This window comes from Cimex lectularius, unplaced genomic scaffold, assembly GCF_000648675.2.
Source record: "Cimex lectularius strain Harlan isolate CLEC.00 unplaced genomic scaffold, Clec_2.1 scaffold17, whole genome shotgun sequence".
Lineage (NCBI taxonomy): Eukaryota > Metazoa > Arthropoda > Insecta > Hemiptera > Cimicidae > Cimex > Cimex lectularius.
Genome location: NW_019392640.1, coordinates 152,760 through 165,843, shown reverse-complemented (window position 1 = coordinate 165,843; position 13,084 = coordinate 152,760). Strand labels below are relative to the sequence as shown.

The 13,084-nt window shown below is 33.8% G+C and overlaps 1 protein-coding gene across 4 annotated transcripts in view; it reads right to left on the bottom strand.

Moving 5' to 3' along the window:
* Nucleotides 1-13,084, bottom strand: part of LOC106661306 (microtubule-associated protein futsch-like) — a 119,289-nt gene that overhangs the window by 80,702 nt on the left and 25,503 nt on the right. The window lies entirely within an intron of this gene.

Below are 13,084 nucleotides of genomic sequence, written 5' to 3'. Positions count from 1 at the left end.
ACTGGAAAATGCATTTATTGACTTTATCAATTCTAAAAATTCTGAATTCTACTCAGACGGAATTAATAAGTTACCAACACGTTGGGAGAAATGTATTGAGAGTATGGGAAATTATTTTGATTAAAGAACATTGCTTTAAAGTAACTAGTTTCTTTTTTTTTGTTTAATACCAAAATCCTGCATTATTTTCCGGACAACCCAATAATAAATCCTAATTCAATATATGCAATGGGAAAGGGCGTGAGAATGCAGTTTTACGGCCGATGAATCACCAAGGAGTAAACATAGGACCATTGTACGCCCGGGGCAAATCACCCTTGGAGCGCATGTAGGCGTCATTGTCCAGAATCCTAATCCCTGAGACGAATGGTTTTCCGACGGGCCGGTGATTGCATCCGTCCATTTCCTAAACGGAATGAGGTCGATAATTAAAGTATAACAGACAGCCTGGGGCAATCGTAGGTCTTTTCCCGGGAAAATCAGCCCGGCCCAACGGATTCCCTAGGGACCCAATTACGGCCCAGACGATCAGCCTAGTAATTATCCAATCGCACTAATTGAATTTTGCACGCCTATAAGCTTGTACGACATATTCAGAAACATAACGGTCCACTATTTTATTTCAAACCTATAAAATTAAAATAAATCCAGGCATACACGCGGGCTTAACGACCAACACTCGGTTGGGTTTTCTGGATAATTTTTTCCCCCCAATAGGGGGGTCATGTAAGGACTCCAACCTTTAAGCCTCTGCGACCTATTGTGGAACCACTAAGATTAAAAAGCAAACCGTAGAAATTGGCCTTTTTCCCACAAAACTATGCACTTTCATCGGTGCCTCTTCGCGCATCTATCTTATCGAACAGTCTATACCGTATACGGGGTCACATTCTCAAAGGATTTCGTCCAGTGCTTGAGTTTTCTTTCTCAAGATACTTTTCCAACTACATATTTAGCATACTTTCTGGTGTACCTAGTTGTGATTCCGGTACCATGGATGAGAAGGCGAGTAGGTCAGCCTGTTCGATTTCTTTAATACTTTTATGTCTCGAACCCACTTTGATTTGTTCTCCTAAGAGACTATTATGCATTTTAGGCACTTCCAGACTAGTACGGAGCTAAAAGCATACGCATCTAATCTATAGCTGTGGTCTGTCCGAAGATTGGAAGATAGAACGAGTCCATGGGGATTTGTTTGGACATAATTCTCTCCCTTAACCTATTTTGTATTATCAGTATACTATATTGGGGTCCCTTCCTGAACCACGGGGCTGCCTTTTTTCCAAAGATCACTGTTATCTATGACCACCACCAAGAAGTACATTCAAAAGCAAAACATTTGGGAAAATACGTTTACACAATTATTCCGTTTATCGTTTAAATTAAAATAATAAATCCGGTGTTAACGATGTGTAAATTATTTAATTAGGGCAATTATTCATCGATTTATAATTCATTAACTTTAACTTAAAGATAAATTTTTTGCTTCATTAATCCGCTGTTTTAATTGTTTCACTTAAAAGATTTTTTACTTTGTTGGCAAAAATCTATTCAATATATTTAATAATTAAATTTCTATTTTTAGGTAGCCTAAATTTATTCAATATTAAATACGTTCATTCTTAATATTGACGCAGCATGAACTGGTTGATTAAGGTTTTGTATTAGAAAAATCAAAAATGAGTTATCGCAGTCACGAATTATGGTGCTATTTTAAGATGTTGAACGTTTTAAAAATCTTGGCGCCGCTCGTGATACATAAGATTGAAGATGTCAAGTAGCGCTGATCCGAGCTAGTTGAAAAAATTCCAGGAAGGAGATATGGGCATTGAAACTGAAGATAAACCCGTCCACGATTTCTCAACAGCGATGATATGAGGACATCTGTGACAGCTGACGCACGAACAAGAGAAACTTGCAGGCTATTTAAGACTTGTCACTAGTCTAACCTCGCACGCGATGCATTAAAATGTTTTCAGTGAGATGAAGAGATATCCCTTAAGAATTATTTCATCAGGTAATGCCTCGTATTGAAGAGTGTTAATATTTAATTACATAATACTCAGATTAACGTTTCCTATCACTTACGGTGAATCTCATCTAGTTCAACAATACTACACCAAAAAACGTTCGTGAAAGTTCTCTACAGATTTGTAGGGTGATAAACTTTATATTGGTCGTTTACGATAATTTTGGTCTGACATTCAAACCAATGGTGGGTTCGGGACAACTCAATACAGACCCAACACTAAAGATGGTGAAAAAACAACGCGCCTGGCATTCCAAACGGAAAGGATATGCATACCCCAATTAAAGGAAACGATTTTAAACAAATGAATTTTGTTGCTTTCTATTGTGAGATTCTAGCTGTTCTCGTTGACAACTACCCGGAATATCTCTATTTATGCAACTTGACAACACAAGGTACACATTCATATCAGGCCACGTCAAAAACTATCAAAATTAAATTACAGGTTATACTAATTTTACTGGATATGGTCCGGATACCGCCCATGACCTCACTCCTTCGGATTACCACTTAATCCGCATTATAGCCTGATGAAGTAAAAGCTAGTGAAAATTGTTTACTAGTACAAAGATGGATTCATTTGACAAAAAACAACGGACTATATCGACAAACGTCTTGATATATACAGGGTGGTCAGTCGTCGTGTTAAAAAAAATAAAAAATAAATAAAATCGGTACAATACATCTAAAGTGGATCAGAATGCCGTAAACCTAACGATTTTATCTCAATCCTTTCAAAATTTACGAATGTTTAGTCTTTATTTAAGAAAAACATGTTTCTTTACATAAAAGCTGGATTTTCTCCACTCTAATGTAACTTTTAACCCCATTTTCAGAGATTTAGCAACATTTTATATGAGTCCGCTTTTGTTCTAAAACTTGCCTTAAGTCTAATTACAAAATAACTACACAAACATCATGAAATTTGCGAAATGGTAATTTGTATCAACATCTTTAAACCGTAGCTGCCTTACATTAAATTTTTTTAAATGTCAAACCAGCTATCAATATTTTACGAGCTTTCCAACCGTCTATTAGAAACTTTGATTATTAAGATTTTTTATGGACAATTTCAGTTGGAAGTTGGAAAACGTGTTCCGGGAATAAAATATAATAAAAATTATGGTGAATTATTTGTGATTTTTTTGGTGAATGGGGAAAATCAACACTGAGTTGTTCCGAATAAAAATTATTTTAAAAGAACAAATTTCTTAACTTTTATTAAAAAAAGAATATAAAACAATCATTAAAAAAGTTCGATAGTTAAATAAGAGCAATGAGAACGAGAGCGATATTTTGCCTTAGAAACAATGGAAGACTTTTTGAAACCCAAATAAAATAGCGGGTTAATTTTTTTAATAACCTAGATCTATATTTTTTCGAAAATAAGCGCTCAACAAAATAAACTATTAATCTGTACGTTATAATGATAATAAAGCAACAATAAAATATAATAAAAATTATGGTTATTTTTAAGGTCAACGGTGTCAAAATCAACAGTGATACTGCGCTTGATACATCTTCGACGAGTCACAGTAGGAAATTAATTTCAATAGTAAACCCAGTAGGCGGTTTTGGTTAATTATTGTTTTCAAGACAGTTGGGAACTTACAAAAGGGTAAATGAAGAGTTACACCATGCCCTCCTACGCTCTATCTATTGGACACCCTGCAACCCGGTTATCATATCCTGATTAGGAGATTCCTGTTATTAAACGTGCTATAATTATAGTGTATATCTCAATTTCTTATTTTTGTAGATGGAAAAAAAACAGTTTATTAAAGATCGAAAGATAATTTTCGACTGGTTCAATCGATGCAGTCAATCAATATAAACATTGGAGTGGGTTTTAAATAATATGTTGAAAGGAATTCGAATAAATGCCGAAAGCAATATCATCGAGAGGAGAGTTTTTCGCAAGGATTAAATGAAATTCTCCCGAGCCACGGTGAAGTCACGCTTTAAAGACGATTTAATAGCAAAAGTACCTTGCAGATCTCTAAATCGTTGAAGCCTGGCTACCCGTAATTTAACTATGCATGCATATTTTAGTGGTGGCCTTGCTTTAAACTAACTTAGTAGTGTTAACAACTGTGTACTCTAATCAAAGTAACGGTATGGAGATAAGCGATATGTGCAGAGATTATCAGAACAGCTCAGAACTTTCGTTGCAAACCTCTACTGCATTGTGCGACTTCTCAGAATTAGATTCGTGAAGCAATCCAATTCGTTGTCTCATCATCATTACAGCCCATCACCACTATTAGGCTAGACGGAATTGCAAAATATCGTGAAAGACCGTCCAGAAAATGTGATAGAATGTTTTCTTTGGACAATTGCATTAACACATCTGTCAAATGCTCGTGTCAGAATTTTAATAAACCTAGTGAACAAACAAACCCCACAAACGATCAATTGTTGATTGAAAGTAATTACTGACGAAATTAATCTATCATTTTCAGAAAGAAGGCTGACATGAACTGAAGGTAGCAGTATTTTATAGCAAAATTGAATTTGGTGGTTTAAAATAAGCAGTGTAACTATAACTTGTTTTTCTTAACAAATACAATAAAACAACAAACAGTGCTGAAAAAAAGTGGTGAAAATATATATAGAAAATTTAACCTGCTTTCAAAACGATGTACTGAACGCCCTTCTCGAAATTTCTTTAATAACCCCCTTCGTCATTCAACGACTTGTGGAAACGGACCATGCCAACAAATCGCTATTATTATTCTTGACGCATATCCTCAAAGTACGTGAGCTTCTGGTAAACATTCCTTATTGATTCCATCGAACCGCCATCATCTCATAGAACTTAATTTAAATAATATTCTCGTGCATAAAAGAAAATTGGTTTGGTGAAAGTGTATTAACTGAGGAAGGGCTTGCAACCGTTATGCTGAACCTGAAGTGCATATTGGGCAAAAAAAAAGGGGTTACTATCGAATCAATATATCGAAGAGATGTTCAGAACACAATCTTTACTTTTGATTTGTCAAATCCGAAGTAAAATGTGTGACTAAACATTTTTTACCCACTCAAATAATTATTGAATCAATGAAGATACGTACAGAACACAATCTTTACTTTTATTTGTCTTAATTCGAAGTAAAATGTGTGACTAAACATTTTTTACCCACTCAAATAATTACTGAATCAATGATTATTGATCTAGAATTAAAAAAACTCAATCCGCTTTATTTTCCTTCCATATATACAGTTAATATAATGCTGATATTTTACGAAGTGGGAAAAAGGAAAATGTAGAAAGGCAGATTTTTTTTTTACAGTCGATCTTCCCGCATATGATTCCTCATTACTTTCTTCCGGTTTTGATGGATGCAACACGACCGGATTTTGGCCCGAAACACACTGGTCGTTCGTTAACAATAGAAAACTACAAAACTATCTCCCGCGGAAATCTGACGGGGGGGGGGGGAAACGGAGAACAGAGATATACACATTTGAAAGTCAAATGCCGTCTATTTGCAGCCGATCCGCAGTTAGTAATTATCACTTCTGCAAGGAGAGTTGGAATTGAGAATTAGACACTAGCTGGTATGCGTTAGTTCTATTCTTAAACAGGGTTCATCGATCACATCCTGATCTTTGTCGGAGAAAATTGGATCGTCGAGGTGATTGAAACTATACAATCATTGATTTCCACGTTTACATACTTCCGAGAATTTTTTTCCTAGAAGATGTTTAATACATTCTGTCATCTACTTTCAAAGGCCAATGTTCAAAAAACATGATTAATCAATCACTTGAATGAAGTGATAAGATTCAAGAAAAACTTGTCGATAGGGTTCCGGCGTAGAGTAATAAACTTTAAGACAACCACCAACCAGTTATTTAACAAAAACTATATACCAATATGTAAAACCTGGATTATTTTATAATGAAAATAAAGGACAACTTGCTTAACGCATAATGAAATTGTTATATTTACGATCCTACTTTATATACAATCGTATACTATGCATAATTTACATTTTATTAATAATGTTAGTAATACCGAAGCTTAAAATTATGTTTAATTAATGATTGTGATTTGGAATATAATTTTTTTAAATGAAATAATAATGTTTTAGTTAAACTAAGTTTGTTACCCCCCTTAAGACATTTACGGGGTCCATGTTATTTGTGTATTTTATTATGCAGACGGTAATAAATACTTGTAAAAAAAGTTTTAGTATAAAAGTTACAACAGCAAGGAAGTTAGTTTGGGCAACTGAGTCATTCTTTCCAACTGAAGGCTATGAGTACAGCGTTAAAAATAATTTCAATAATTTTCTCGGTAAAATGGTAGTTTGCAATTTCCATCCGTGTTGAAAAACGCCTAAATCGAATACGTTTATCTTTTGGAAAGATATGAAATGTAAACACGGAATATGAGAAAATGGTTTTGATAATTCTTATATAGGATATCCCCAAAAATGGTGCATGTTTGGCGTTCAGTTGATACAAACTGAGCGCTGACAGAAGAGAGATACAAAACACGCAGTTAAGCTTTTACGTTAAGCTGTGAGATTATGGGTGGAGTACGGTATGAGGAAGTCGTCAAGTCTCAGGAAGTCTGAGTTCACTAGCATTGCCCAAACTCCTCTGATAGGCTTAATTTATGACAACTTGACATTTAAAAAATCCGATATAAATACGTTCAGGTGACTCAATCCAATCTGCCATGGATATGATTAAAAAATATATAATATATATTTTTGTCCAATTTAATTTGTCATTTCTGATTTAAAGGACCGTGTGGGAGGAGAATATATAGTAGGTAGTTTTGGAACAATTATAACTGTAAGAATCTTTTATAATGATGAAAAAATATATGCAGGATAATACAGATAAGATAGAAACACTTTCAAAATTTACTGCAGGCAAAGAAAACAAACCGCGCTCTTTATTTTAATGCAATGACATTGTACTTGTTTGTTTTGACTAATCGTTAAACAAATATGAATGAAAAACGGACATGGTATGTTATGCTCCCCAACGAGATAAACCCCTTTTGTTATTGGTTTGGAATTTAATTTTTTTTAAGCACAGCAATAATGTTTTATAGTACATACAATCAACAATTTTATCCACGCCGTTTATCAAAATAATTAAAATCTAAAAGCGACTTCGTTAATTAAAATGGTTGGAACAATACAACTTCATCACTAATACTGCTATGATTTCTAATCGTTAAACATTATTTTTATTCGAAAAAAAGCTGTTTATTGTTTTATAATTGATTATTAATGACGGTTGAACGTTTGATTACTTCACCGAATTTGCATAAATCGTTATTAGACGAAAGGAGTACAAGATTTTGAAAAGTGTTAATTTTGCCAATTTGCCTATTATTGAGTGAGGATAGGATTTTTTCTACATCGTACGATCGAATTATACATAATGAATATATTATCCAATGACAAACATTTTTCTATTTTGAACTTATACGCTTACTGGTTACGGTTCATATTTTTATTACATAATACACTGGTCATGTTTGATCTCTTACTACATAAGATTAATTTTTAATTTTTATATACTTGAAACCATGGTTTATTAATTTATTAATCGGTTCATAATTTCTAACATTTGAAATTAACAATTATAATTTCATATTCCTCGAAATCTCGTTGAAGGAAATGGTTTTTATTTCCCTGATTCTCTCCCTGATTGGTTTTTTTTTTTTTAATATATAAAACCTATATTTGTATGTTGCCCGAAAAACAATACACATCTAACATTTTCCATATTTAACAATTGTTAGAATCAATTATTGATAAATCACAGTCCATTTACTGAATATTTATAATATTAGTTATTTAACGCACAACGTAACATTTACTGAACTTAATATGACCCTAACTTTTATGTTAGGAAATCTATATGTTGTCACTGGGCTACAAGAGGAAAAGGTTCTTTCAGATTCAACATAAATCCTTTACAGTCATGCTAGCAAGCTGCTGTTAAGCATGACATTTAATCAGCTTCTTGAAATAAACGTTTTAACCTTTTAACTATAAACTATAAAACATGAAGATTTAAGAAATCAATTTATCCAATGAATTCCTTTTGAATTTTTTTTTTCTTTCTAAATTTCTTAAGGTTAAAACGTCAGACGGGCTGTGACCTTGTTGTACAGTTTAAAATTTGATTTATTCTCATTATGTCTATCTGTACACTTTTAGTAGAAAAATCTTTCCATGTTTATTTTATGAAAATTCTTTTTAAAAAAATTCCAAATCTCATCATTTTTGTAAATAATGTGTAAAATATGAGAAAGCGCATAATGATGGTATCAATTCGGCTTAATTCTATAAATTCCGCAGGAAGAATTTAATAGTTCATGTAGGTAGCAGTAGGCGCAGGTAAAAGTACTGGCGGCTAGCAAGTTCCGTATCACCGCTTAATACAAACAAACAACTCTGGTTCTTTTATCAATTTTCATTATACACTATACTCCATACATATGTAACTCGAAGGACAGTAGGTTGATAAAAGAAACTGGGTGGGTCTAACAAATTTAAGGGGCTATAAATTCCGATGTGGCTAGCCCGAAGCGTGGGCGGCCCCTCCCTCAAGAGACGGTCAACCGCAGCAAGGAAATGCACCGAGTCCGTTCGTTTGCCAAAATGATTCAGAACAAAAATGCTTTCGTTTGGCATGGAAGGGGACCTGCGTGACAACTAGGGTGAGTCACCACTAGATAACTTTCACCTGCTAGGTATTGACGTCACCGGCTGTGTTTCAATAAACAGCTACAATCTTGCTCGGGCTAATTCGAATGTCGCAGGAAAAACTAAACAAACATAAAACACGTATCTTACGCCTTTACTTTGGGGCGATGGCTGACTCAATAATGATTTCATGTCAATAGAGCTTGGTTATTATTAAACGTTGAACTCACCGCGTGATATCGTCGCCAGGGACAAATCGTTTTCTACACAAATAACGCTGTCCTCAGACACCTAGAGAGGTGTATGACCGAGCAATTCAATTAACAAAAGTACCGGACAAGTCAAACATTATAACAAAAAAAAATCAAGTAATATCAAGTATGCCCAGAAGATTAAGAATATAAAACAATACGGTTTATTAATAACCTTAAGGCATTTCTCCGTTTAATAAGAGAGAAATTTGTGCAAAGGAGAAGAGGAGGACGGAGTCCGCAATAAAGAGTCTATTGTGCCACGGAGACTATACAAGCCATCCCAGGTGCAGAACTAAAGGGAAATTGAACTTCCCTTGTTATCTTGGGGGATTCAACCAAGGTCTCCTGAGATCGGATGGTCACAGTTAACATCCAATCAAATTTGCCCAATTACTGACTAATTTTACACGCCCAGGTTTACATTTGTCTTTTGTTAATGATTCTGGTCAAAACGGGTGTGTCAAAAGTTCCGTAAAAAGAAGTTATTCTTATCGACTGAAATGTGTGGTGATTAGTGACTGTTAGTCCATGATTATTGGGAAATCGTGAGATGCGGTCTGGTGTGATGTAGGTATCAAAAAAACATTTTCTTTATCTTGCCAACGTTTCGATCTTTATTGAGATCATCTTCAGGGGATGTTCTCAATAATGACTTGAGATGATCTCAATAAAGATCGAAACGTTGGCACGATAAAGAAAATGTTTTTTCTGAAACCTACATCACACCAGACCGCATCTCACGATTTCCCAATAATCAATAACTTATCGACTGATTTGTCCTTTAAGATAATGTTAAAATTTGTAAAATCTGTAATTCAGTAAATAAATCATTTCCTATCTTTTTATCTTCCTATCCTCGCAGTTCAGATCTGTCAGATTTTGGATAAATCAAAAGGCCAGATAGATCGAAAGGCGTCTGAAAGATCAAAATAGGGTGGACAGGCAGACATTAAATGACCGTAAACGATCAAAATACAGATTTAGTTTACTCAGGTCCGAATACAACAATTTTAACGAGATAAACTGTTTTGTCAGAATCAATGTAAGCATATTATATTTATTTACAATATTTCAAATAACAGTTTTTCCTTGACTTAGTTAATCTGTAACAGCTTACGTCCTTTAAAACCTTCAAAGAGTATAATCGAAGTCGTGCCAGTCAGAACGACCACATTACATTTCATGTTCCAATTTGTTTATTTTTTTAAGTGATTTATGCTCAGTGAATAACAAGCCAAACCAGGGAGGAAATGGCTATTCCTTCGTTCGGAACATTGTTAACAACCCTTGAAATATGACGGCATGAAATAGAAAGCGTTTTACATACATTACATTTAAATGTTAATAGCCCCGGTGCTTAGGTGGCATCTGAAATATATCCCAGTGATACTTCTTACAAAAAGTTCATCGTATAGAGATATTTTTGAGCGAAGCACTATATATATATAACTATGTTTACAGATATAATTTTATGGATAAAAAGACTATTTTTTATTAATTATTGCTAAGTTATTCTGTACAAACTTACGGTTCCGTTTAGTATAGCATTTAGAATAAACTGCCTTACCTGAAAATAAAAAAAAAGAATGTTAAAAAAAAAGACAGTATGGCCATGGCGCTGTTAATATAATAAAATTAATACAGTAGTCTGCATGGGCGTAATAAACGGGCTATTTAGGCGTTACCGGATGCGAATTTTTTATAAGCACATTATGAATAAACATTTCGCCTTGCTTTGTTGTTATTAGACCAGAAGGGTTCTGAGGGAGAAAATATTTGCGATATTATCGCCGAAGGATATCACATTAGGCGCAGGTAGGGCCCCACCGTTAACGGCCGTCCTATCTCAAACTCATATCCCGAGAATATTTTTCACTTTGGTGAAACGATGGTCATTGATTTGGTAAAGGTGCCGTGAAGGGGACGATCCTGAAAACCTGGGAGGGATGAAGAAGCTGCAGGAACAGAATGAAAAATGATCAAAGAACTCTTACATAATTCCGTATACAGTAAATTACGAGGGATTTATTCGACTTGCAATGCACACATAGGGGACTTGTTATTTATTGATGGAAATTATTTTGGTGAGGAATAAACTGGCACATTAAAACTGAATGGTACCACAGTTGTACAGCGTAAAAGTAAGGCATTCATATCCTATACTCAAGAACAAATAACTGCATGCAATATACCAAATCTTAAGCTCCTATAGTAAGGGGAAAATACGTTTAAGTACCTCCTCACCATAGCAAGAAATTGATTTGTTTCTCAAGAACTAATAATTAATAACCCACATTAATTGTAATTGAATCTCTTATTTGGACGAACAAAGCGAATTTCATGAAAATATATTGTTTTTGTAGTCAAAATTTTACTTCTTTTTATTTGAATAGAATGCTGTTTTGCTTTTTTGACACTTTTGAAATTACAGTTTTTACTTTCTTACAGGGTTTAACTTTTTAATCCAAATTGAAAAAAACATTTAGCCAAATTTGAATTAATTTTGCTCCATGTAATTTGCTTAATGTATATAAATATGTATATATACTGTCTACATGTCGTCTAAAATATATATCTAAAATTATAATGAGAAAATTAACTTCAAATTATACCATGGATAACACAAAAAATCTGAATAATGTAAAAGTAATTGGTTATTCTTATTGTAAAAAGTTATATATACATACACGTACACGTGAATGTATGACGATTATTTATTGATTTGTGCAATTAAATTATTAATGATAACAATACATATATTAATTACCCTTAAATAATTAATACGTGTATAAATTATTAATTATAAAATAATACCCTTTACCACAAAGACAAACAGATTACCAGGAATGACCAATCAAAGAACATGACGCAGTTTTCAGGAGCTTTTCACACGATGTAAACGACCAATCAAATTGTAAAAAAAATTGAGGAGATATTTTTCAAATTATACCATGGCTAGCATACAGGAATGTAAAATTTCCCCTTTCTACAATACTGCCGGGACAAACAGAACAACAACCAAATGGACGAATATACAAAAACTTCGTTAGTTCACAGGAGCCTCATGTGAAATTTATATTTCTGATCATGGGATATGAAGCTTTAAAAATCCAATAAATAAAATAATTCACTAATTTCGTGGTCCGCTTGACCAATTAATATATTACGATTAATTAAGGTTTTTAGTTGAGATAAAAAAGGGAAGTTGGTGTCCGAGTGGATCGAGGTCACGATAGCTCAAGTGCGTATCTAGCCGAAGATCGTGGGTTCGAATCCCGCTCGTGCCATTGACTTTTTTATCTCAACTAAAAACCTTAATTAATCGTAAATAAAATAATTATAACTGCCATTTGGTAATCTAAAATTAGAAATACATTCAAAATATCAGTATTTCTTTATTTTTTAACGAGTTACCAAGTTATCATTTAATTTTTGTTAAACCGAAAATTATTCTCATCATTTTTTATTACAACCACCATATAACTAGGACACGACAGATTATTTATAAAATGAAGGATCTATGGATCTATAAATTATAGTCCTGTAATAATGTCTGGTTATTTACGAGCAGTCTTAAACGCTTAAATGGACTCGTCGTAAATATAAAGTCAAAATCATACTCTAGATCTGAACCATATTTCACGGCTTTCGTCTAGCTCTTCTTCAAAAAATCGTTTTTAAAGAAATGAGCCACGGTTTATGTCCGGGTGTAAAGTTGAAACTTTTAAAAGTCTATTAATCCCTTACGTTCTAATTAGTGAAGAAAATAAAAGCGTACATTAGAGATGACACTCAGGGGATTAGGCGGTTGAAAGGTCTGTCAGTACAGCTGGAGTAGATCACACGAAAGCCTTTTGTTCTGCCCTGCAAAGGGTCTAATAGCTGATTAATGCATCGGATTTTCAGAAGGCCATGGGACTGTCACTCAACATTAATCGTTTCCTTCTCTCTCCTCCATCACCGAAAACTCCAATATATAAATTGAGTACTCGCAGTGAAGATTATTTTAATACTCCGACTCCAATCGTTTATCAAACTCGGATGACTCACGGCTTATTTGAAATGCTACTCCTACTTCTATTTTATTATTCCTGTTTAAGACAATTTAACTCGCAGAC